The following is a 27,836-nucleotide window of genomic DNA, read 5'->3' on the forward strand; positions in this document are numbered from 1 at the left end:
TCCATCTTGCATGCTTCTCTGCATAATTAAGGTGTGGACTGTAAGGGAAGGGAAAATGAAGTATGCAGGTTTGTGCAAAGGATTTTACAGATTTGTTCAAGGAAGGAACCCGTTCAGACGGAGCTCTTTATTTAGTAGTGCAAGGTGACTGGGGAAAAAAGGACAAGGGTAGGCAGTGGAAGGGGTAGCAGAAAAGTCTATTTTCAAGCTTTTCACTTTTGTGGCTTTTGGATTATTTGCATCTTTGGGATTGCCTGTGATCTTGTCATTCCTTCACCCCGGTGGTCCAGTCATGACGTAACACCAGGTATAGAACTGTGATTTAATCATTCTCAGTTACAGCTGAGACTTTTCCTTATCCAATATAAAAATATTTAAAGGGAAGTCATCAAAATAACAACTATCTGCCACCCTGATTAGTTGCTTGGTCCATGGATACAAGCATCATACACGTATTTAAAGAAAAAGTGTCTCTGAGGGTTTAAAACTTCCTTTGTCAGCCTTGTCAGAAGCTCTGGCGGATGAGCAGTATGAAAGTAGTGGATATTTGCTATGGCTGTATTTTCTTTAAGCCCCTTTCTTACATGATTGTGAGTTTTGCATACTTTTTGTGGCTAAACTGAGATTTTTCCTTCTTCTCAGAGGAAAAGCAATAGGTTTTTCATAAGACCGTTTCTTTTGGGTTAGTAAAATGGAACTCTAGAAGCATCACATTCTTTTGAATTTTAATATTTCTTTCATGACATCTATGTTATAAAAACTGAAACCACTGTAATGCCACTCTGATCAATAGGTCACAGCCCTTTATCTTCTTTATCTGTTCCTCTGTACTCCCAAGGTTGGATTACTGCAGGCTCCCAAATTATTCCATACAATCTAGGTCTTTACACAGATTTCAACAGCTAAAATTTCATGAAGCTTACAAAAGTAGTTTGATCCAGTGGGAGCTACAACATACATTCCTCATTGTACTGATTTCAAACTCATGGTGTAACTGAAGAATACCATCTTAAATATTTCAGATGTTGGTAATACAGAATTTATCAGCCTCACCTTGTCCAGCCTGGACGTGCTGTTCTTTGCCCTTTGACATACTGTCCGGCTATGAGCTCCCCTAGGTTCAATGCTTTGACAAAGATCAGAACACTTATGGTGAATATAGGATTAGTCTTGGACTTGGGCAATTCTGCCCGAAGTCTGTGTGAGCTTGGGAAGCCAATTATTATCTCCAGTTTGGTTCTGCACGTATGAAACATGGATGTTAACTTTAGTTCTGTAGATTAGTGAAGATAAGTACCCTTAAGACAGTAAGAGAAAATAATTTAAGTGGTGAAGACAGATACAATGAACAGCTAAGGCTTTCCCATGAAGAAAATTAAACAAACCACATAAATTGGCCCTTCCTACCTAAAAACAGTGTAGGTACTTGATGAAGTCTTGTCCTTTTTGTAAGCACTCTATTTAAAAATATTTATAGTTTAAAAGACATTGAAGACTAATGAGCACAGAGCAGCAGCAGTGTGAGAAAATATTCATTATTATTGTCATGCTCTACCTTGAGATATTATCCTTCAGAAAATTAAATCAATTATAGGTTAAGAAACAGTTTATTTTCTTTTTTCACAAAACTTTTGTGGCTGTATTTTAGTTTTAAAAACTGGATAGAAAAACGTTAACATTGTAGCCATTTTAACTATGGCTAAAAACTGAACTGTGAAGGTGAGGGGAGAAACAGATACGCAGTCACTGTTGAGTTGTGGAAGATTTTATACATTTTCTGCAAGGTAAAAAATAAATAAATAAATATAACTTGTTACAAGTGAATTTAAGGTTAATTTCACATGCTTTTTCCTATATGGCCTATGGGGCAGCAACCTTTGGAAACTCTTACCTTAAATGCTTGTATATTCTGCTCAGAAAAGAAAGGTACTTACAGCAGTAAATAATTCTTTTGATAGTAAATCAGCCATGTCCTGCCATAGTTCACCTGAAACATCTGCTGGCTGCAACTGTCATATTAACTAGCCTAAGAAGTACATCTCTGTGTTTGTAGGCTACCCATAAATGTATATTTCTCCCTGTGATGACCTGCGAGCAGTATTGTTTAACTTTTGGGGCCAGAACAAATCCTACCACCTCTAACACATGAAACTTGTCTGCAACCATATTGGTCCCTCTTTGTTACACCTTCAGTCATTCAGATATGTGAATATTTGATCTAACAAGCATACCTTCTTCTGTGAAAAGAACTCCTCATGTTAGAGCAGCTATGTGTATTTTGGCCATGTGATAATAACTGTACGGTGGGAGAGAAAATTAGGTTTCCAGAAAAATGCAAACTGGGGGGGGGGGGGGGAAGTAGAACAGAGAGCAGGGGCTAATTTATCAGTCCTGTGATTTTCTCCATACTTACCATGTCACTTGGAGCTGGCAATGGTTGCAAGAATTATACCGATGGAGAAGATCCAACTTGCATGTCCTAGTATGATGACGAGGTAATTCAGTTACAGCCTTATCTCTGTCTTGGCTCTCAAGCCAAGTTACAACTGCTCTGAAGGTCCCTCATGCACTGGCCCAGACAGAAACCTCAATCTTTAAATACTCAGTAGGACCAATCATTTATGAGACCTGGTAAGTGTATTATCCTAGTGAATTATTCGTAACCATAATTTGCCATGGACAGAATTTTCTCAAGAAGGCTGGGAAAATAAACACATATGCTGAACAGCTTTGAAAAATGTAGTCAAACTTCTGATGAGTACATCACTATAAGTTCATAGTAAACCCACTGTTTTCCTCACATGTATCCCAGTGAAACCAAAGACTACATATTGTTGACATATGCTTATTTCATACATAATTGCTGTCATTAGCATAAATCTCTGGGTTTTTCTTGTCTAGGCAAAATGATAACATTGTTATGAAAATGTTGCAGCAGTATGGGATATATTTGTAATTCACAGTGAGAAGAAAAAAAAAAAAATTACATCCACATAGACTTATTTTAGAATAGATCATGTGTTTTCATTTTTATTTTCCAAAATTATTCTACAAAGTAAGGTCTTTTGAGGTCTTTAGCAATGCAAACTGATTAAACTGATAATGACCTTACAGAAGATTCAAGGAGTAGTCCTTTATGACATAGAATAATTAATCATAGTGCACCTATTCCAGATTTTTTTAAAGATCATTTCAATAAACGAATATTTACAGTATATGAGAATTTCCTTTTTACTATTTTTAGGTACACAAGCCTTACAGCTGAATTGTCTCCCATGGTAGGAGTGTTTTTCACTGTTTAGAAGCAAGCCACAGAATAGTTTCTCATGAATTTACCAGATACATCCAACTTTGAGTAATTGAACACCCTGGTGTTCAAAGCATTCAGATAAACAGTGTCCTTCCTGAAAGCAAAATTAAACTAAAATAAGAGGATATGCTGCAACTTTTGGAACAAGTAGAGAAATTCTAAGACAGCTTAAACGTACCCTATAAGGGTTTCAGCAATATTTTGAAGGAGATTTGCTAACAAATGTTAGAATGAGTTATTTTTATGTGGTCAGGAGGTTGTCTTGGCAAAACAAAAGTCAGAAATAGCATAGATATGCTTGCCCACTTAAAACACCACAGCAGTCAGTGTGGTGGAGTGACAGAACAGCATCAATTACAGTTCATGCTTTTTCAGCTCTAGGGTTCCCAAAGGTCAAATTGTGCCAATTAGAAAATTTTAGTGTCACATCTAGAATAGTTTAATTTTTTTCAGACACTCATTGAAAATTAAGAAACTGCACCTTTCCCCTCTTTTACATCTTTTGCGTAGAAAAAGGAATATGGAGAAAAATTACATGTATAATTTCTCAAAATTTCCTCTCTTTCTTTCCCCCTGTACGTTGCGAGGATGATCTGAGGATCGCCTGTATACTGAATACAAATGTGTTACTGCTTTTAGTAGGATAGAAAAAATCAGCCCTTGCCAAGATATCTGCAGATAACTGGATTTGAATGTATTTAGTGCTCATCAGGATTGTCTCTCAGAAAAGAAATGGTTCTCATTACTCCCATGCAGTCTCTTCAGATACCCTTCAAACAGCAGAGAGTTCTTAGCCTACATTTCTTCTTCCTACCCCTTTTTTCCACCCTCAGCCTTCACATTTGTCAAATCACACTATAAATGTATGTGATGCAGTTACTTTAAACAACTTTTGGTAGAAGATCATGCAGCTTTCCAGTCTAGGTAGAATTAATCACAAATTATATAGTTCCATATAAAATAATTCTAAAGTGTGCAAAGTTCTTGTTGAATGGAGTGTGATCAATCAACTTTTAGCACAGGCCAGATAAGGCAAAACATTTTTTGGGAAATATAAAGGTCTTTCTTTTGCTCTGGAACGTCCTCCAGCAATGCACCTTTTGCAGCAGAGAGTTCTTGCTTGGACCCAAAGGTGGTGAGCAATACAGCACTGCTTTCTCCACTCCAGGAGATGTTGGCTCACGTCAACCCACAACAGTAGATCCTATTGCAATAAAGAAACCCAGTGATGCATCGTAAACATATGACCCTGTAGAAAAGGACACAGGGCATCATGGTTTTCAAATTATTTTTTTTTTCTAAATATCTGCTGGACACAATATTACTGCATATCCTCTTTAAAAAGTTCCTTCTTTGTATGCCCCAAAAAACTAGTTTTGATATTCAAAGTAATTTTTTTTTTACTTTTTAGCATGCTCACCGAAGGAAAAGATGGAAGCAGATCAATCTCAAATCTATGACCACAATGCAAGATGTCAGAGGAGAAAAACTAATGGTTCCAACAAAAATATATAAAACCAAAGTGATATAGACACATATTCTAGGCCAGGAAACCCCTAACCTGCATATTGCTCCATCTGAACTGACAGCTTCTGTGATTTTCAAGAGGATTCTCTGACTAAACTATAGTACACCAATACCCCACTCCCCGTGCCATGAGATCTTCTGATGCTTCTGCAGTAGCTGACAATACAGTTCTCTTTCACTTTCCCAGGTCTCACAGGACTAAACTATCCACCAGGAGTTACCAAGTCTACTCTGGAAAACTAAGAACTGGGCAGAGCGTGGATCCTGGACTAGAATTTCATCCCAGAAGATACTGGTGTGAATTGAGCTCACTGGTGCCTCAGCGTAGTGGATGACCTATTTTACTGATTTTTGAAATTCAGAGTTGCTGAGATAAGCCAGCTGGATGGGACTGCTTTGATTTATAGCAATCCCTAGAACAAAGTAGATACTCACAAAGAACAGACCTGAGTAAGTCACAAATATAAAGTTTGAAAACCAGGCTGCTTGAAACTTGGGGCACTTTTTACTGAACTGTCATGTGACAAAGGTTGAAGGCTGCATTAAAACAAGTTAAGCTTGTGAAAATCATTTGGTGAAAAACCTTAATTTGCTAAAAAAAATATTTACAAAGCCTAAAGCCATAAAAAAAAAAAATGTTGTGAGAAGACAGTTAAAAAAAAAAAGACAGAGAAACTAGTCAAGCACAGGTACAACTGAACCTTGTACTTGCCCAGTGATAACTTTTTGTGTCTGTGTGTGAGTTTTATGCAGTGGTGAACTTTATGCAGTACTACTGTTGTCACAGTCAAATATAATATGAGACAGATTTCAGGTGAATCTGACAGAAAACCAGATGCAAACAGTGCCTGGTCTGACAGGATGATGTTCATAAATTATGCAGTCACTGATGGAAAGGATGTTTATGTTTTTATGCTCTTAAAAATGTTCTGTCTCTCTTTAGCTGATCAATATTGTTGTTTCTATACTTCCCTTCACCTGCTCACTCTTTTACTTAGACACTGGTCAAATGGCAGCTCAATATAGTCTGTTGAGATGGAAAATCAATTGCATCAAATAAAGAGCTATGCTTTTAAAATTGGTGGATGTCAGTACACATGCACCAATGCTATAGACAATGGAACAGAAGATGTGATGGTTTTACCATCGTATTGGGGAAAAAGGCATAAGTGAAACCAGCTTGCTTTCAGCTTAGGTCTTCATATTATGCTTGACTGAGTATATGTCAGCCTTTTTCTCTTCCATGAAAGGTTCAAAACAAACAGCACAAATTCCAGGAGGGGGCTCAACCACCCAGAAGCAGGGTTCAAAGGTAGGCATTCATGTATGACAGGATGAGCAGCAAGATAACACTAAGGATCCCTGACAGGAGCTACAAATCAGTGACTGTGTTTATAAGATGTAAATAATATCACCACATCACCATAAGGCAACAGGTTTTCTCAGAAGACTTTGTGGTTCTGCAGTTTGATTACACTTTCCTCCCCAAACATTGATTGCAACATTTTTCATTGGAAAAAAAAAAAAAAAAGCTTATTGATACGTCATATAAATAAACTATGTGTGTATATATGTGCACAATGTATAATATTGATATATTTGCATGATGAACTGAAAAAATGTTCTAATTTCCACCTCTCTTGGATATATTTGGGTTTTGCAATCAGTAGATTTAGGACTCAGTTTAATGCAAGAATGAAAAGCTTATAGACAGCTTTCTCAGAACATCATACCTTTTAAAAACATGATTTACCCAAGAGCATCCAACCATTCACCATGAACACCACAAACCCACTAAAGACTTAATTCTTTCTATCAATGCTTTTGGGAAGTTAAAGTGACACAGTGAACCTGACATTACTCTTCATCATCTAATTCTGTGCATTTATCTTTGTGATTTTGAAAATTTCTTTTCTCCTGCAGCATTACCTTTACGTTCAAGTACTGGATTTTACTGCTCTATTAGAGAAAAAATAGGCTGGTAGTTAAAGACACAGAACTAAGAGCCAAGCTTAATCAAACTTATGGCTAAAACATTATCAATTTGTCTCAGTTTCCAATTACAATTAGAGAGGACTGCACTTCTGTTAGTTATGAAAAACTACAAAAATTGTCTGAATGCTAATATTTGTGCTATGTTTACTACTGAAGATCAGAAAATATCACTGCTGGAAACAAGATCAAGTACTTGCACACTTAAATACATTTCTTCAGTTTCTTGAAATAATTTCTGAGCCTTTCAGGAAAAGTTATTCGCAAATTTTAGAGCTAGAAACAAGAAAAACATCTTTTTTCTTTATACCAAACCAATAAGTGTCCAAATCAACCCTGGTGGATAGCAAATGATAGGTCAATAAGACATAAGACATAGCTGGGTTTGTATACATTTCTCATTTTTCTGAGGTGGTAAGGTTTTCTTATCTATTGGTCAATGAATGACTTGCCCAGTACAACGCATTTATTTCTGCAAGGAATTCTGACTCCAGAAGTATAAATTTAGACGCTTTGGGTTTGAAACTGCAAGGAGATCCTGTGATCTTTTTTCTGTAATAACTGAGTTTTAGCATTTTTTTCTTCATTTATTTAGGCAAGCCTACAGGAAATTAGAACTGTTAGACCAAGTCATCCAACTTCTTAGAGAAGCTGTTTGCAGCAGTTTGCGTCTCCAAGTACTTCATTTTATATTGTACATTTGGGACAGTATTTTATATCGTATTTGAGTTTTAAAAGGCCTGTTACCGGGTCTGTTACTGACCATTTCTTAGAGGAAAGTAAACATCCACACCTGCTATAAAGCAATCATCCAGCACCTCAACAAGGTGATAGGTTAGCTAGGCAAATGTATTTAGAGTGCAGGCACTTCACAAAATCTTTTGGTTGTTGATATGTGAGTATTCCAAATGGGCACCCACCAAAAATGTTACTCACTTGTTACTGTTTGCAAGGTATTTATTAGAGTTTGAGGTGATTTGATTCAGCTGAACAGCTGTTGAGATCACAGCTAGTTCTTGAACCTGTGGTTAAAATTGTTCTTAAAATTGTTTCCACCTCTGAAAATTATCTTCCTGACACTTTTTCTTCCTTTATGAAAACCATGCTGCCCTTACTGTAAACTGCAGATGGTACCACCTGTGCTCACTTTGTCAGAACTTTGGGTGGCCAGTCCCTCTTTAGAGCCCTAGCCTGCCAAACATTCCTGGGCTTCTGCCCCAAAGTAGGCAACAGCAAAAAAGAAACAGCTCTGGCATTTGAGGTGGCAAAATAAAAATCTTTGTAGGGCAGATTTGGATTTCAGCCAAATCACCACATCCCAAAATACCCAAATGCTATGAAGCAGATCAGATTCAAAATCCACAATGTTAACATTCAGCTCAGTATTATACCAAAACATAAACTTATTTAAAATAAGGTAGACTTTCCTACAGTGCCATAGAGGAAAAAGTCTATTCAGGTCACTGAGGAAACTTCCATGGTTTTCTTGATTATCGAACTAATCTGCAATTCTGTCTTTTTTCTTACTAGGGGAAACACTGTTCTTAGACCTAAGAGATCATTCTTTGTTAAAAAAAAAAAAAAAAAAAAAAAAAAAAAAAGCGCTTCAGTTAGGGCAGAGTATAATAGACTAGGCATAACCCATCCAAGAAATCCTATTTAAGGCCAACATGACAATAGAACTTACAGCTGTTAAGTGCTCATCAGCAGGACTAATGCTTGCAGAATCTGACCCTTCCTTAATCTCTTTTCAAAAGTGATTTAGAAGCTCTTTCTTTCATTTTTAACAAGCTGCTGTGTTGCAAAAGGAGTGGTTTAGGTCAGATCACTTAAAGATCACCACCAAAAGGGTTTGAATGAAACAGGTTTAATAATGTGACTGCACAAGATGTGATGGCAAGGTTCACTCTATTACTGATTACATGGGGTAAATGCACAGAGACAAATCAAGTAGAAATCAAGTCAGAATAGAGGTGGGCATAGTTTATAAAGGTCAAGGGCATAAGAGGGTAAAGGTGATCTACACATTGAGTCACAAGATTTAATGTGGACCCCCTTGCTTTCTGTACTCAAATAGAGTTTAGGTGCAGCCAGATCCAATCTTAGTCTCAGACTTGGTCAATGGTTTATGCCTAATGGGAGGGATATAGAGTGGGGTGTAGAATAAAGGAGACTATTCTGTCGAGTCATGAGGTTTAGAGTAGATGCCTTTGTTTCTAAACTCACAGAGTTTAGGTGCAGCTGTCTATTCCTAGTTCACACTTGGACAATGGTTTATGTCTAAAGGGGAGAAAGAGTTTGCTCACAATTCAAGATTTTATGTATAGGATTTTAGCAGCAAACCAGTACAATTTGTTTTAAATGACAAAAATAACCTAGATTACTTCAAGCTTGCAATGCATTTTATGAAAAAGTTATACCTGTTAGAAGTTCCCCTTGAGTTCAGTGAATGCCTTTGTCTAATGCCTTTTGCATTCCTCAAAGGGTGACGGGTTGAGCCTTGAGGAGCTGGGGTATCAGCACAGCTTTCCACAACAGTCCCCTGGTATCGCAGACTTGGTGGTTTGGAGCTCGGAGCAGTGTCCTGCTCAGGGGGAGATGCTGCTCACGTGCCTGCTGCGGCCCAGGAGAGCTCACAAAGGTCTCGCTTGAGGGCTGCTGTTTCTAAGGCTGTGAGATGATCGGCTTTAGTCACCATTTAGTTAGTAAATTCCATCCTGGCTGCAACCTGAGTTCATAATTTTTCAAAAATGCCAAGAGCAATGGTACCGTTCCACTCAGGTTACAACGCAGGCTGCAGTCCAGGTAGCAGCTTTCCAGGGCTGTCGGGGAACAGCAGGTTGTGTCCATTCTCATTCCTTGCTTTGATCAGTCAACGAGAGCTCCAGTACGGACAGTGCTTTTCTGTGCCTGAGCAAAGTAACAGTTACTGGTACAGTCAAGGGCTGCTTAACTGCCTGACTCATTGCTCAAGGCACCAAGGACTAGTCAGCAGCTCCTGGGGTCATAGAACAGCCCGGAGAAAGGGGAGAGTGCATCACTGTAATCCACCCCGTGACTAAGGTCAATCCATCTCCCTCCCCCAGAGATGGGGTCTTGCCTCTATGCTTATAAACAGACCCATGTTATATTCCAATTACGATTAGTGGGAAGTTTTTAGTTAGGTTCCCTTTGTTAAATGTGGTTCTTAACTAGTGTTGTATATGCAAAAGTTTTGTAACAGTGTTATCTGTTTAGCTATCCTCCATACCTTAACATATGATGTTCACCAGCAAGCATCAGTGAACTAAAGCCCCTAGATCCACCAGGAGTGTCCTTCCAGTCTCAGGGAAGAGGTTAGCCAAGACTGACTATTACTTGTCACATACGTTACTAGAACCATCCTTTTGCTTTCTGTCCCACCTCCTCCCTAATGCTTTTCTCTGGCTGCTTGAACATCATATCATATATCACCACACAATTAGAATGCTTAAAATCTTACATACATGATTTGTTATTGTCTGAGTCCACTGCGTAAATATCTACTTACCATTTACTTGTGTTTGCTTATGTCAAAAATGACTTTTGACACCTGTGTCCTGACTTTGTTCTTATCATCTCACTTTGTCAAAAGTAAAAGAAAGCCATACATAGCTAAACACCAAGAGGGTAGTGCTGTGTTGAGGTTTACTCATACAAATTCCTTCCCCGGGGTTTCTAATTCTCACTTGATTATATTAAAACCTTCATCCTGCACTGCTTTAGGCTTTACTTACTTAAACACATTTTCATTCTCTCGCAGCCTTTTTTGCAATACAGTATGGATGTCTTAACACTCTGTATACTTTATTGGCAATTAAGTACACGTCTTGAATTATTCAAGAAATATAGACCTAGCTACATCAAAATAAAGGTGTCATTAGCCCACAACAGACACCCTTCTCCTACAAACACTGCCTATTTCTAAAATACCTTCTCAGTTCAAAAACAGCAGCACTGTTCCTTCCTGATCCTTAGTACACATATTTTTACACTAAAGCACAACATTCAGCAACTTCCCATACACACACACTTTTCTTTCTTCATTCCTTGGGAGATACAACCGCAAATATCATAACAATCAGCATTGTGTTCCAATTCTTTCTCTAAATCTATGGGTTTTGATATTCCAAAGGTATCGTTTGTGATGCCCACATATATAATTGCTGATACAGCTGCAGACCACTACAACTTTTGCTTACCCTCTGTACCCTAAATTAATGGTGAAAGAGCACTTGACCACAATGACACACCTGATTTACTAAACATAGTGAAAAACATTAATCATTGGTGTAGAATCTTTATAAACAACCCTTATATATAGGATATATTTAGTTCAGGAAAAATTCTCTGTATGGTATTGATAAGGATGCAACTTTATTAACATTAATATAGCAAAACATTTAAGTCCATCATATTAGTAATCACTGGAATGCTGGTATCTTTCAGGAGCCAAAGCTTATGTCTAGAAAACATGTTAAACGTTTAAAACAATTCTTCCTACATTGCTTTCTGTAAATAAATCTTACTGAAGTATAATTTTTCATATAATATTTTTCATTCCCTTGTCTAAACATTTGTTTAGTGTTGCCATGTACTCCTAAACAGCTGCCACATTTGATTTTGGACAGAGATCTTTTTCAGTGATGAATGAAAAAGATTCTGGATACATATTTTCAATCATTACTATTAAAGAGCTTGGGAATGAGCTCCTAAGCATTGGAAATGCCTCATTTTGTATTTCATATGCCTCTTACTCTGAGACGTTAAACTTGATATTAATTTTAAAGCAGACCACTACAATAAACAAATTCATTTGTAAAGTTAGTCATAGCTTTCAGATACTTTTTACAGGAGCCTTTTTTTGCCCATCAGAGCAGCTGTTCTTAAGGTGTCTATTATCTTTCAGTCTCAAAGGTCAGCTTCAAATCTGGAAGACTTCTGGGAGCAATCCCATTGTCACAGAGAGAAATGGCACTCTCTTGTGCAATGCTTGTGTTTCACAATAATCTCATGTGTTTGCCCTGTTCATGTTTAGGGAAAAGTCATTTTCACAATTTATGGACTGGTCCTGCATAACAGACCTAAGAGCACGCACACAGAAAAAGAAAAAAAATTATTTAACAGTATATGAAAATGTGTGCTGTCTCTTTAAATAAAGTACATATATTACAGCTGCAGTAATACTCCATAAACCATGGGATATTTAGTTATTTAGTCCTTATTTTCTTTCAGATTACTTTGTTGCTAGGAATCTTGACTAACCAAAAAATAGGGTAATAAAGGAGAGGATTAAGTCAAAATGTATCTGGAAGAGCAGGGAAAAGTAGGTTGGAGAACGGTTCTAAAAGGCTCTCAGCTACATCATATCTGTTTTTTAAACAGTGTGACCTCTTTATAACCACCTTATACTTCCCTGCTAGTATGATATTGTATATTTATATAGGGGATCATTAACAGTACAACTGCAATGTAATTGAATGCAGGATTCAATAACAACATTTAAGTTAAAATACCATGTGAATATAAAATTCCCTTTCGATCTTGCTCTATTCTACTATTCTCTACTATTAGTCTAATAGTCTACTAATAGCCTACTAATAGTCTACTATTTCATTTAGCATTATTGCAAGGAAAACAGAAGGAGAGGGGCAGCAAAAAAAGGTTTATTTTGATAACATTCTTGTTCATGTGGAAGAAGATTGCATTACGTGTAGCTTGATCAGCAGATAAGAGTGCTCAAAGAAACAGCAGCAGAACCCAATTATAATGAGCTTCCAGCCTTCAACCTGAAAGGAAGGAGTGTGACTGTTTATTTAAGGTGAGGGCTTTTTTGTAAGTGAGATGTGTTTAGGGGAGTGATGACCAATTAACTAATTGATCTGATAGAAAGCTGAAACCCCTCATAAAAGAAAAAGGAGAAAGGTCACTTTGGAGATTCATGCCATTTCCTGTTGTGATCATCCCAATTAGCTTCTGACGAAGCTGAGAAGTGAGGTAGGGAGTTGAAGGAAGGGTTTGGTTCTTGATGAACCCATGTGAGGAATGAAGAAGCACATGATTAGTTGGAAGGTATCAAACGTTTGAACCCAAGGTATGCCAGGTTTTTATTTCATTTAAGTGCAGTGAGGTTTAATGGAACAACAAATGTAAAGACTGCAGCCTTGGTGACAGGTTTTTATAAAAAAAATATTTTAAACTAGTTTGCAGAAGTTTATTCTATCATTCGTTGTCTGCATCCCCAAGATAGATATTAAGGAAGAAATCCAGAGTTGCTGGGTGGCTTCATTGTTACTTTTAATTGTCTGGGGTTTGTGAAAAAGTCCATCTATAATGTGATAATTAAGTTCCACAGAAATTATGAATATTTTCAGAACTCTGGCCAATGTAAAGTGTACACATACACACCATTTTCAGTAGCTTGGAAGCATGGCTGGTGATGATTAGACAGCCACAAAAACAAGAATACTATTTGTTCAGAAAGGAAAATAATGGAAAACAATGAATTGGAGAACTTAAGAGGTCTTACCTGGAAGGAAGCAAGAGGACTGAGGTTCTGAGTGCCTTCAGCTGTTGAACTGTGTCAGGTGGCCTTAACATGTTGAATGAGTTAACAAAGGATGCACAAGGTTCTGGTGGTTACATTTCACAAGAATATTATCACTGTTCATAGTGTAATGTGGTGGCCTTGATGATCAAGCACGGAACTTCTTTCCTAGAGCTTGTACCTGAGGTTGAGAGCCCAGAGACAAAGAGAAGATTAATACAAATAAAAAACATGCAGGTCCATGAGCTGGTCACGCTCTGAAAACAGGCTAAGCAGTGTACTCACTTCAATGTATTTTTCACAAGCTTTAATCTATATTACTAAACTAATTCCTTTTGCCCCAATTTTTAAAAGCATATCAGTGATTCCAAGTGTTGTAGAAAAAATGCAATGGAGATAAAATCTTACCTTTTTATTGTGTTGTATCATTTTAAAGTTCAGCCACATTCTGTCTTCTAGTTTGGGTGAATCACATTAATACGGTCAGCAAGACGTACTCTGAGCACCAGCAGACAGTCTGCAACATTAACCTGGAAGATTTTTCTCTTCACCTTCAACTCAGAAATTCTGTGCAATAAAAGACAGCCAAAATTTTACACAAGTATGAAAAATTACTTTCCCTTGCATTGAAGCTTACTTTTAATGTATGTGGCAGAACCCCTATGGCTGCAACATTTGCTTTCAGCTTTTGTTCTCCAGTGTTAGATTGAAATGATTTCTGTCAGATTATCAAGGAACAGTGGTATTCCTTTATAATTTTCTTTAATGTGTCAGGAAGACTATTTTATACTGCTGTATTTTCAAAACTTATGTTCCTGTACAAATGTTTAATATGCATTTAAGAGCATCCTGAGAATGGTGATAATTATCACAAACCATAATCCTTTCCTCCTTTACTCGCTGTGTAAAATACTTTCCTCTACAAAGAAGGAGCCCTGCACAATACTTTGTGACATTAACATGGGCTAAGTTGCTACTCACTAAAAGCAAGGGATCAGATATGCTTCTCCAGGTATGTTGTATATAAAGTATAGTAGCATATGTTTGCATTTTGAGTGAGAGTTGAAAGAGATATTGAACACTACACAATAATTTGCTTTGATCTGGAGTTGAAGAAGCTTGCAGTTTAAAGACTTACTGCATTAGACTCACCTTAGACCAAATTGAAAAGGTCTCTATTTCCTAGGCTCTTACTCTTACCCTTCCAACCAGCTTTGTAAAGCCAACACAGCATGCTTAACAGCTAATTAGGGGCCTTGACCTGAAATAAGAGAACAGAAGAAGGAGTTCTGGGTCAAGAAGGTGATTAGGAAGAATTGAAAGACATGGTATCCTTCCCTCCCCTGTGCACTCCCCTCCCTGCTGCCTTCTTGGAAAAGAAGAATGACCATTTCTGTGATTTTTCCAGTATCAGCAGCTCCTTCATCACCACACTGATTCCATCATCCTTCTTTCATCGTTAGCCTGTTTGTTTTTTTTTCTTCTAGAGAACTTAAAAAAAAAAGGGCACATTTTTTCCAGTTTTATTAATTACATAAGAGGATTGGCAAAAATGATGCAAAGATCTTTACTATTTGTAAATTCATTCTATCTGGAGCTAAAACTGTACTAACAGAAGCAAGTCATAACAATACCAATGTCTTTTTCCTCAGTTAGTTGGTATAACTATCACAAAGGTAAAACAGAAAACAAGAGCACAGAGAATTTTAAACACTGGTATAGATCACTTGTACATATGCTCCGTATTAAAATGTAATTATTAAAACTATAGAAAACCCTCAGCTGTACCTTTCAAACAAGATGGCAGTAGTTTTAATCTAATTTTCATGTAGATGTACTGAACATTTCCCAAGCTTTTGAGTCATAAGTATCAAAAGAGCTAGTTTCTCAAAGCAAAAATCTGAAAGTTTGCAAACTTGCACAGCAACAGCCACGTTGCATCTGATGGACAACCTGTCTTAATTCCAAGTAGAAGCATTACTTTTTCAGGATTTAAATTAAAAACACTTAAATTTGCTTTAATTCCTTAGCCTAGAACGGACTTATAGACCAGTTTTCATTATTACACTGTTCCTCTAGAATGGAATTACAGAAACCGAGAAGTCTTTTCAGAGGAATTAAAATAAACCCCTCAACAACAGAACCAAACACATTTCTTTTGTCCTCTCCATGCTAATCAGTGTCAACATTGTTAACCTACAAAGGAAGATACTGTGATTCTTGCTGAACAAGATGGAAGTGAAAGCTTCTTATTCCAGACCAAATGTAAGATCTGTTTTTCAGAGGGCTGAGTGTTTTCAAAGTGCGAATTTAGCAACACTATTTGCAGACCCTCAGAGCCGGTGAGAAGCTCACGCTAATTCTGCGTGGCACAGACAGGAGCAGCCAGGCTCTATCTGGGGCCATTTTTTCCTATTGGAAAATAACAGTTACATAAATTTATCATTCTTTAATCAATGAAAGATATCAGACACTTGGTTAAGAGCTAATAAGATAACTGACATGGAACATTCAGTGCCACGTTAAATGCTAAGTTCAAGTATTTTAATTCTTCGTGTCTTTTTTAAAAATTATAATTATTACATGCAGACTAATGTGCCTGGCTATTCATTGCCCCAAAGTGTTGCAAATTCCTGTTGTTAATGTCTAGAACTGATATAAATTCAACCCAAGTGTCAAGAGACACATCCACATCTTTGCAATAAAAGACTGTCTTGCAAAAGGATGTACACAAGAGAAACAAAAGTCTGCAGAAATGAAACTGATGAAATAAAATAGAAAATGTTGGCAATGATAATTTTTTTTTCATTGAAGTTAGACCACAAAAACAAACCATCAAGGTGGCCTGATTCTTGTACTTTCTAATGAATTTCAAATGCTTAACTTCACACTTCAAATATTAATTCAAAAAAATATGTGGCTGTTACTTCACGCTATATTTATTTATACCTATAAAAATAAAGCAAATACAATACACTTTGCACTGCATAAAATTTCTGCTTCATAAACTGTCAGTGCATACTTCCTGATGCATACAGTAGATTGCTTCTTTCTTCTGAATCTGTCAAGGAACAGCTTCAGAAAGTTCCTACATTCCTGTCAGTACCACAAATCACTCAAAATATAAACATATGTGTATGTACATTTTAAATGTAAAAAAAACCCATGGATAAAACAAAGAGCAATTTTCAGTGAGTGATTCCGTATCAAATAAGTGTCCTTCACTTAGGAGTTTATTCTTTGCTCTAATCCAGTTTTAGATAGATACCCAGAATTTTCACCTGGAAAGGGCAATAGTAGTAACTGCTTTGCTTCTAAAAGTTTATTGGTTATTTTAAAGTTCCAGATTCAGTCATATCTCTTCATAACTTATGTTGACTTTCAAATGTTGCTGCTAGTAATAACAATAATTAAAAAAATGTATTGAATCTATAGTACAGCTCTATTGAATTCTGGAAAAGATCAAAGTAGGTCTTAATTTTTTTTTCATACATGGAAAAGTGCTATTTATAAGTACAGCTATTTAATTATGTTTGGATTATATTTGAGCCTGTAATCTGACAGTGTTTCCTTTGTCACAAATCTTAGTAATTAATTTTTTACCAATACATTGGAATACATAGCTGGGAACAAGAGAAGCTGTCAAAGTTGGTACTTAGGGGTGGTTAGTTGTTTACTAAAGCTCTAAAGAAAGTAGTACAGGTCAATAGCTCTGGCTGCCAGTTGTCCCTTCATATGGTTGATTTCAAGCCTGAGGTAACAGTCAAGTGTTAAACTCTTGTTAGTTTTCTATTTTTAAATGGTAAATGAACCCTAACTGAAAACGTTATTGTTTTCATGTCCGCTTCCTACAAGCGTTAGCTCAGGAAGTGATAAAGCTGGCACAATTACTTGCGGCCTTCCCAGTGACTGATGTCAAGTGATTTCCTGGCTGGCTGTAGACAATGGATTAGGAAATAAGCCTCGTGACCAGGAAATTCTAATTATTTTTATAGTTTGTTTGGTTTTTTTTTTTTTTTTCTTAAAGCCTAAAACAATAGATGCAATAAAGTACTGTTCATTTCATGATTGCAATGCCTATAACTAGTGATGGACATGCAATTAAATGTCTGAAGTAGCCTTTTTAACTCAAAGTTTTTCATCTGATATTTATACCACTGGTCTCAATTAGGTTTCATCATTTCCCACTTACACAAAAAACTTCCATGTTTTCTTCAAAGTACACTAAGATGTTTGAATGCCAAAGAGAATTTACCAAACAAATCACATGCAGAATAATGTACATAAACATTTATATGTCTCACAAAACCAGTTTTCGTAACTGATTAGAAATTTTCAAGCAAAAGGCTTTTTAGTTGTTGTTGTTCTTATAGACAAACACTTATTTCCTTCTTCACTTCAGTTTGGAAAAAAAGATTAATAACATCATCATCCGAATTTAAGAAAGGTGCCATTTCCTTCAATGGGGTTTGATGACAACAGCGCCAGAATCTCAGCCCATCTTCCAAGGTTCAAATGATCTTTTTGCTATTTCTGTTCTTAACAGAACTGAGAAAAATACACCTGACAGAAAGTTATGAAAACAGTTCTAAATATTTTTGTATACACATCACAATTTAGTAGTAAAGATTTGCTTTAAACGTGATTTTAAATCATTTGTACTTGTCTTGACTGTGTAATAAGCTTTGTTATTTAAATTTCTGAGTTGCGTACATTGACAGGTACAGAAAGAGAAAAAAACACCACATCCCTCAACCTCACATAAACCAGTGATAACACTGCTGACTAGAATGGCAAGAGGAATTCAGCGGTGCTTCTTATATGAAAAAGTAAGACATAGGAGAGCTGGTGAAACCTGAAGTCTGAATCCCACAGGATTATAAGCATAACTTGTAACTGGGAACAGACAACAACAAAATCTTGCAGTAAAATGAAGACACGGAAAGAAACTATTTCCCTTACATGGAATGAAAACCTGAATATTGAGAAACTGTGTTTAGGCTCCCTTGCCTCAGTTTCCCTAAGAAAGCTTCTTGTGACGCAGAATGGGCTTAATTTTCATGTTTGAAAAGTGCTTTGAACTGGTTTTGTTAACTGATTCCATAAAAATGCAAAATGGCTGATCTTTTGGACACCTGCATTGCCTGCACAACAGCGGTCAGAGTGCTTTTGTTGAGCAGACCGGGCTGGGGGGTTGTTTGTTTCTGCAATGTTGTGCTCAGTCTGACTCAGCTAGTGCTGCTGCTGGCTGACTGGGCTCCGGGAGTTCTTGGAGATCTGGTGGATGAGAAAATGGCAAAATTCAGTGTGTATAACTCCCCCCCCCCCCCCCCCCCCCCCCGCCCCATCATTCTCCACTACCACTGCCACCCCCCCTAACAAAAAAACAACCTGTGATGCAATCACTGGAGTAGTTACAATTTTTCTAGCGTTAGACCTCACAAAAGAAAAAAAAAGGCATGAGTGGTCTTTTATCTAATTTTTCTCCCTCATTCCTTACAGCCACCAGACCTAAAATCTACACCAATACAAGAAATGGAGAGCGGTCCAGAGCTAAACCTGAAACCTCCAAGCCAAGTTAGCGAAGAAAATAAGTGCCAGTTTATCTACAGAGAGTTTGGCCCTCTGATCGAGATGTGATTTTATTTATTTTTTTTCATTTCCCTTCAGTAAACAGATCTCTATCCATGCAGCTTTTGTTTGTACTGTTAATTTTGGAACTTACCGACACATGGGATTTCTGTATACTTATGTTCTATTTTCCTAGTGAACACATTTATATATATATATGTATTATATACACACACAATATTTTTCTTGAAGCCATAACGTGTATTGTTGCATATATTAAAGCTCAAAGACAATAGCCATGTAAAGAACCAAATGTATGTCATTAAGATTCAAGCAATCTCATGCACTAAATTTAAAGCCCTTCTTGTATATTTGTGTTTAATATTAGTATTTGTTATTTTCTGAGAGCCTTGTGTGCTTGAGAATGCATAAAAAGAAGATGGGTTGTGTTCTGGAAAGTTTTCAATCTGAAATAAAGATTGGAGTAAACTGAATGCTCCAGAAAAAACCAACTGTTTCCAAAGTTATGGTTCCAGTTTGTGACAGCGCAGAAGAGTGAAGGAGACATTTGAAACAGCAGTGTGTATCCAAGATTTTTCATGGATAGCATATTTAATTAGCACTCAGAGAAAGAAAGGGCAGGAAATGGCTCAAGCAAATAGTGAAGCAAACTTTGAGGACTAGGATACAATACTGAGTACAGAGGAAAGGACTTCATAAAGCCCAGTCAGTCTGTATGGCTGTACAAGGGAAGATGTCATCTCACGTCCCCAACAGCAGACAAGAAAAGTTGAATGAAAATGAACGTGCAGTCATAGGAAGGCATTTCCTACCTTTGTAGTAACCAGAAATACAATAAACAGAATCATAAACAGTAGAATTGTTGAAGTCTGGTCTCTCGCACTTAGGTTGTATTGGTACCTGATCGAACACAAGACCTACTTGAAGCTTATTCCATACTTAGAACATTCCAGGTGATGTTTCCCAGTTGAAGTTCTGAGCTATTTTATCAAGACAAATAAAATTAAATCACAAAGCAAATCAAGGCAGTCTGTCTTTGCCATAGATTTTTTTTTTATATTATTTTCACAGTAATTTTTGTTAAATAAGTATTTGAAGCCCTTCTACCTCTGTCCAAGTAGTCCCTTTAGCCAATAGATTTAAACATTGTCATACAGAGGTGGGAGTTGATGGACAGGTACAGAGCAGGAGATGACAAACCATGATCTCATTTCCTTCAGAGACCAGACTAGAAATCACAAAATCTTTTACAAACACTATCTTGGCTTGCCTGAACCTAAAGAAAGGTTCAGATTAAAATCTCTTGGCTGGATGGTATTTATTTTGAATTACTCCACTAATTTTTAATTTTGTTTTGAAACAAAAATTACTGTGAGAAAACCTGTGCAGCAATTCCCATGACTACGCTTTCCAGGGGTTAAGGTTTCCACTTTCCATCTAGAGCAAAACATTTAAATGTTCAGCATTGCTGACAGCACAAGACATCAATTAAAAGTCCAAGCAGTGTCAGTTGCACTTGCTTATTTCATATATTATATTTATCTTTTCCTGGATTTCAAGTGCCTTCTGATCAGCTTTCTTATCCTATGAAAACATCTGTACAGAATTGTTTCAAATGAGCAGAAACTTGCTGCGGTATCTGTTCAGCTGTCAGACAATCAAGGTCATACAAGGTGCAAAAATGCTTATCTATATGAGAACAGGCTGAAATCACCCCCTCATGTCACCCCAGCGACTCCCATTACAGCTTTGTTTTCAGTGGGGAAAACACTGGGAACTTGCAGTGGATTTTTCAGTCAACTTTTCCAAAGCCATTATGCGGGCAAGAATGCACCCTTTAGGAGAGACCACAGAAGAGCTGTGATTCCTTGACTTGGTGGTTTGCACGTTTTACACAATGTTTGGTACTTCACTAGAGTGGTCCAGAGACTGGCTCCAGTTGGATCTATTAGCTTTACTGCAAAATATAGATTCAGTTCTGGGACTACAAATCAGAACCAGAGACTCTGCTCTGCACTCCCTCCCCTTCCAAAAGTTTACAAACTAAGACCAGAGTTCAGTTTGGATCTATAGGATATGGTATATCACTGCAGTATGAGCATAGCAATAGTTCATGGCTTCTAGCTTCTTCATAGCATTTAGCTTTGGGGGCCTGAATCACTCTTGCAAGTGGATTTTTGCATCTAAATTGATTGGGTGCATTAAGCAAATACCTCTGTTTTGTCTCTAGTTAATGAATATAGACAGAATTTAAACCAATAATTATCGATATACATGCTATTAGACAACAGATAAAACCATACTGTGGGACACGTGTTCTGAGGTGTCAATTCTTGCAATTCTAATTCCTCGGTTATCCACACCACAGGAGTATCCTGCATCTCCTTTCTGATTACATCAAGGATTTTCTTCATTTTTCTTCATATGGATGCACAGGACAACATGTGCCCAATTTAATATGTACTCAGAACCCGGACAGAGTATGAACCCAAAACCTGGAGCTGTTTTTTACCATACGTCATATGAACTTTAAAATCCTCGGTTCAGATTCAATTGGCTTACTAAAACAACAGAAATTTCCTTTTTAACTAGTGACAGAGAATTAGAAGTTAGGAGTGTTTGGAATCAAGAACCAAGATCAGAAAGGGAAAAGACATGCAGAGCTATGGAGATTAGTTCAGGTTGCATTAGATTAGCTAATACTTTCATTTCAAACACCTCCAAAACATACATGTTCGAATGCATACTTCAATGCTAGCTAATACAGAAATTTGAAGTTTGCTTGTCATACATGTGGCACACCTTCCAGTAATAAAAAGGAACTTTTATCACAAAACTTATTTGAATTAATCTAATTACATTACGTGCTCACATCTATAGCCATTTCAGCATGCATAAGTGAATGTGAAAAAGCTGCACAAACCTAGCCAAAATAGAGGAATACTTAGAAAATTAAGAAAGCTTTTCACATAATGTGATAGAACTTAAATTCAATTTAAGTCACACAAGTCATAAGCCCCGATCATTAATTTTATTTCCCCCCCTCCCTTACATTTTTACTGACAGCCTACTTCTATCTTAAATGATCTTGATTACCCTATCCATAAAACAGGAACATAAAAGTTCAGGCAACGGTTAGAAAGCAGTGGAATTGTTGCCTGCCAGAAAAGTACTTTAAAAAATCCCAAACCAAAACAGTGACAAAACTAAACACAAGATACAAATATCCATCAATAACAGCATGGAATCTTAACTCCATTTAGATACTCCCCAACTGAATTGCATGGCCTCAAGCCACCAGAAAATAAAAAGCATCTTGCATACCACAAAGATAACCCAACTTTTTTTTCTGCTTTCCTGAAGTGTGAGAGTTTAAAAACCTCATACATGGATTAAAAGAAGTTGTTGTGGAACAATATAGAAGAGGCTCTTTCTGTCCTGGGAGTCTTTCCAGTTCTCTTCACCCATGTAAATTCAGATTCCCATTATCCAATTTCTCACACAAAATGATTGTTCCCAGATAATCAATCTGTCTTTTTATATGACTTCATGGTCATTTAAACAGTTTTTCAATTGCAGACCTAATCCAGAGTCCCCAAACTATTCTTATTGACTTTTTAACTACTCAGTTATTTGCCAGCTTCCATAATTTACTACTTTACTTATACATCACAGCTTAAGACACTTTTCTGTCTCACTCAACACTATTGACAGAAGGACCTAATTGTCTGCAAGCTACATGTATCATTCTGGATTTTGTTTACCTGTCCCTTTGGGGGTAAAAAAAAAATTTCAAAACCAGCAGCTAAATTAAGACTTAATCACATTAAAAAAAAAAAAATGTCTAAAATCTCCCTTACTTCCCTTTTCAATTATGCAGGGCCTTACAATCTTCTAACTAATTTTCAAGCCATTAATAAAGTCCATGTTTTTTGTTTCCGGGTTAAATATCCCTTTAGAATTTGGTATTTTAGCATGTGGTATTTCAATAAATAAGTACAAAAAAGTTAGTTATAAACTACAATACAATCATATTTCAGTCTTCTTATACATAAGACAAATAAAGCGCTTCAGCTGTCTCACTCCCGCTTTTTACAGCTCTCACAGAAGGTTCTGGTTGATTTTTACACTTTGAACAATGTTAAAATTCAGCCCCAAGCGTGCCACGATATCTGTGACAGTTACCTGTGAAATTCAGAATTGTGATAAAATCCCAAAACTAAGCTCCAGCTGAGGGTTTAATTACAAAAGATTCACTCTGTTCCAGCCATAGTTCTTACAGAAACTCCAAATGGTGCAACAGCTTGAGAGAACAGGTATTCCTGTAACCTGCACCTATTCCCCACCTTGCTGGCAAGAGTGCAATGCAAAACACTACACAACTCCCTAGAACAGGAGGCTTTCTCACCACAGCTTCTTTACTTCAGCCAATTTTCCTTCTTTTAACAGCTTCAGATGCTCGATCTCATTTTAGGCCTTCTGCTCTTCCAAAGGGAGGAACATCTTTAAGTCCAGCATGTATTAAATCCTAACCCCTTGGCTGGAATTCATAAAGAATCTGAAAGCTCGTTAGAGCTGCCAGAAATAGATTCAGATATATTGAGAAAAGGGATAAAGGGAGAAGCTATAAAAAGAAGCGTTGTTCTTGGTTAAGTTTTTATGCATTCAGCATTCGTAATAATTCAATACAGTAAAATACATGACTAGGATCTGTTTCTTAGGTCCCTGTACTTTGCGTGAGAATTAATTTAGTGAGCTGCTGATCCATTCTGAAAAGCACACAGGACATGACAGTTGCAGAAACTTCAAACTTGCCTCAATGATTTTGTGAGAATTACCATGATTTTACAATAAAAATCTCAGTTCTTCATGACTTTCAAAATACAGAATAGTAGTGCAATGAAATGGGAAAACAGCTATCCGAAATGGGCAGCAGTAGCTGCAGCAATGCAAGCTTTCCTGCTGTCAAGCTCCATCGTTTAAGGGGGTTTAAACCCTTAATATAGTTATTATATTAATATAATATATTAATTATATGAGAAAGAATATAGTTGTGGGTAAAAATGATGGGTAGAAACTGGTGTCTTTCTTTTATTCTAGATGTGGCAAGACTTGCCAAGAAAGTTATTTTGCTGAAGAGAGGGGAACTGTGGGGGTGTGTCTGTACTTAGAAAAAAAGTGATATGATAAAAACCGTGGGAATGTCTGTGAAAGATTCTGCAGGGGAAATGTTATTCCATGTCTAACATGAAACTGAGAAGTAATTAATTAATTCCTTTTAGATAATTAAATCTCATATTTAAACTTCCAAAGATAAAAAAAGATTTTCAACTTTAAAAGTTGTATGAACCTAGTGACAGTGTAAACCAAGGCACCAAATAACTGACTGCAAGAGAAGACACAGGTTCATGTTTTCCGTTGCATTGCGAGCTTCACCTTTATCCACACTTTGCACGTAAGCAGAGTTTCTCTTCACCAAAATTGTCTGCTGTACTCACACTGAAAATAATAATTTAGCGTGGAAACAAACCATTTTTAAACACTTCTGCTGTACACAGCCATTAAACAAGCATGCTTCTGTTTTCCCTGAAAGACTTTTCTTTCCCAGAGTCATCTTAGACAATAGCCATTCTGTTAAGCAGGATCTTAAATTAGTTAGGGAAACATATGGCATGCCCTCCTATGGAGGCCATACTTTGGCTATAGCTTTCTGATCTAGGTTTTGGTATGAAATTTCTGCCCAAGGATATACAAGGTCTTTACATGAAACATAACTTTCAATGTTATCAATAATGTTTTACATCTGTGAATGATTAGATAGTAAGTTTATCAGGGTTTTTTTGTATAATTTGGAGAATTTTTTTTTTTTGCTTATATGAAGCTCAAAGTAGTATAACATCTGTTTGGGGGAAGGATACATTTTTCTGAGGTGGCATTGATGGGAGATGAAGTACAGAGGTGAGGTAAGTGGGAGTGCAGGGAACCTAAGGCATTCTGAAAAATATTCACACTTCATTTATTATATCTTTTCAGGTGAGCATGTTTACTTGTATCTCCATACAGCTGTAGGGTGGTTGCAAAGGCTTCCTCTAACAAAGCTGATGCAATTGAGACAGCATGTGCTGGTACTTAAGCAGAGATGCTCATGCATGCTTCATTTTTTTGAAAAAAAAACAAAACCAAAACAAAACAAAAAAAACCCCAAACCCCAAACACCACCACCACACAACAACCCATCCAGTTTACAATATTATGTTACCCAACCTTTTCTCTCTTTAAAAGAAATACCAGTCTGTACATCTTCCCTGCTATGCTACAGCAATTAAATATCAGAAGCAATTTATGTGTAACTTGTTCCACCCATTCGTTATCAAGTTGCATGCAGCAGCAAACATTTTCTGCTCAGCTTCCAATTAGCCAGAGTGAGACCATAACTCCTGCTGATTGCTATAGAAAGTATCTAGGAACTGGAACACATGCCTTAGCACTGCTTGCTTCTACTGCTGACTTTCCAATGCCTTGCTGTGCAGGTTGATTAAAAAAAAAAAATAAAAACAAATTTATTGCACCTATCACAAACAGATCTGGCAGAATATGAATATTCCAGAAGGGGATTGTGAAGCTTAGTATTAGTGTATAAAATGCTTGAGATCTTCATAGTGGCAGCGTTGCTGATGCTGAAGTGTTTCCATAAGGTGTTTCCTGATCTATTGTGCAACAAATGTGCATCATGGTAGAGGCTGCAACTGCAGCCAGACTTTTCCTTCAGCAGTGCTTCAAAAGCAATCATGTCAAAAGCATCTGAGAAATTACAGAAAGAGCAAGCAAAAGCTCTAGATTTTGCTTGGAAGTACTTATCTGGCATTTTCATAAGTTTCCAGAAGGAAGAAAGAGCTCAGCTTGCCTTTTCTAAAAAGATAGAGAAGAAAGTCTCAAGTGCTAGTAGCTTTAACTATGAGAAGGTGTGATAACATCTACGTGCACGGACACTTGGATGCTCCTGTTTAATGCTTCAGAAATATCTTAGTCAATGCTTGAGTATTCTGCCCGTTAACCCATGTTCGAATAAGCAGAAGTATCGTTAGCTGCCTAAATTAAGAGCAATTTATATTTGCTGATGAAATGGTATGGTTTATAAGCATATAATTATATACACAGAGTCACCTATACACATATACTTGCATTTTTGGTGTTTACATTTGTTTGCTATTTTTACGGCACTTCAAGGTGTGCAGTTTACTGTAGGACCTTGAGAAGAGTGTAGCGAGACACCACATACACTGAAATTGCCATTTGGTTTATACATTTCACAGTTCTGTAATGCAATAATGCATCCCTTACATCTCTTGAGCACTCCACCTCAGCGCTTAATCCCCTGGAATTGCAGGCAGAGCACTAATTGACATTGTCTGGTTTCATGACCCAGTCAAATGTTTTACAATAATTACAGCAAACACCACAAACTTGCTGCATAAGCATAACCTGTGTCAGTGTCATCAAGAGTAGCTGTTGCCTTTTAGAGTCTGCTAGGACAACAGTGACAGATATTCTTGTTCAGGAAATCATATTTTCCACTTGCAGCTGACCATGCTGTGGTGGTGGCAAAACACTTTGTCCCTGCTTAGTTTTATTGTCAGTGTCCTGTCACTCGCAACGTTTCTACATTCACATAAGGTATGCAAATTAAAACAAATGTCTGAAAGTTGTGTCTAGCTGCTGCGGCTATGTGGATGATTTCTGAACATAATTGGTATGGTTTAACGTACACCCATGGCCGTCAGACCAGAGTTGCTTAGCAGAGGGCACCGAAAGAGATTTTCTTTTACATGGCAGTTTCTTGAACAGTAACTTTAAGTATTATGGGCTTAAATAGAGTAAGTTTAAATTTGGAAAAAAGGCAGTTTGATAACTGAAGTAATTTAATCCTGTTGCTGCAGAGAGAGCAGACACCTTCTTTCACTACTTCAAACAGTGTCGAAGCATTATCTTTAGGTATAAGAACAGAAATCCAACCACGCCTATATGTTCTTGATCATCTTTGTGAGTCTTTTCTCAGCAGGTGGAAAGGACAGAGAAGTGGATCCCTGTCTAGTGAAAAAACCTACTGAACCGTGTTTCATAACTGGCCTCTCTTGTATGGTTTATCTGTATGTTGACTTTAGGATAGAGTTAGTAGCAAAATGTTTCAGATGTTCTCAAAAACGAGGGTTTTGAAGATCTTTGTACTGATCTACTTCATTAGGTATTTCATTAATAATTTAAAATTATTTAAAACATTATCCAACTAATTGTCCCAAGAGAAAACAGAGCAAATGTTAAAGAGCTTCAGCATTTCAATAAAGAATTCTGCAGTATGTCAGGGGTGAATACATTAGTCTTGTAAAAATACTCTATTTTACAATTGGTTTTTTCTGCCCATAATCAAAAAGTTAAGCACAAGCACTATACAGGACTTAAGAAATCCTGTTCGTAGTTGTTAGAGTCTTTGTGAATATGCTTCCACTAACAGGATGCACACTGTATAGAAAAATCCACTTATTTTCACGCAAGTTCTGCATTGAACTGATGCAGCTCTACAGTACCACAGTGTTGCAGTTCTTAGAAGATAAGCCTGACCTACACTATAATATGCTTGGGCGAAAGTTCTAACATAACAAATGCATGGTTTCTCAGCTTACCACTTCAAATTGCTGGTGAAAATCAGTGCTCCCTCTAGCCTGGGGCAGGTCCAGTGCTGGCAGCCTGGCTCTGCCCACTTGCTGTTGCTGTTGTGGAGCATGTGCTGCGGAAACAGCATGGAGAGCCTGAACCAGCTCCCAAGTAATCTGAGGGATACATTCCAGCAGCTGG

General features: G+C 37.1%; 1 long non-coding RNA gene across 3 annotated transcripts; it reads right to left on the bottom strand.

Moving 5' to 3' along the window:
* Nucleotides 1-19: 19 nt before the first annotated feature.
* LOC121091783 lies at nt 20-27,782 on the bottom strand. 3 transcript variants are annotated; one of them, XR_005829039.1, is made up of 6 exons: nt 27,665-27,782; nt 14,547-14,655; nt 13,803-13,961; nt 13,377-13,575; nt 9,250-9,739; nt 20-2,479 (listed from the first exon to the last, which is right to left on the bottom strand). It is a non-coding gene; the product is annotated as an uncharacterized LOC121091783 (long non-coding RNA). The 3 variants fall into 3 exon arrangements; XR_005829038.1 differs by lacking the exon at nt 20-2,479 and having other exon boundaries at nt 2,490-9,739; XR_005829040.1 differs by lacking the exons at nt 20-2,479; nt 9,250-9,739 and adding an exon at nt 12,494-12,636.
* Nucleotides 27,783-27,836: the final 54 nt, after the last annotated feature.

Source organism: Falco naumanni, chromosome 7 (genome assembly GCF_017639655.2).
Source record: "Falco naumanni isolate bFalNau1 chromosome 7, bFalNau1.pat, whole genome shotgun sequence".
Classification (NCBI taxonomy): Eukaryota; Metazoa; Chordata; class Aves; order Falconiformes; family Falconidae; genus Falco; species Falco naumanni.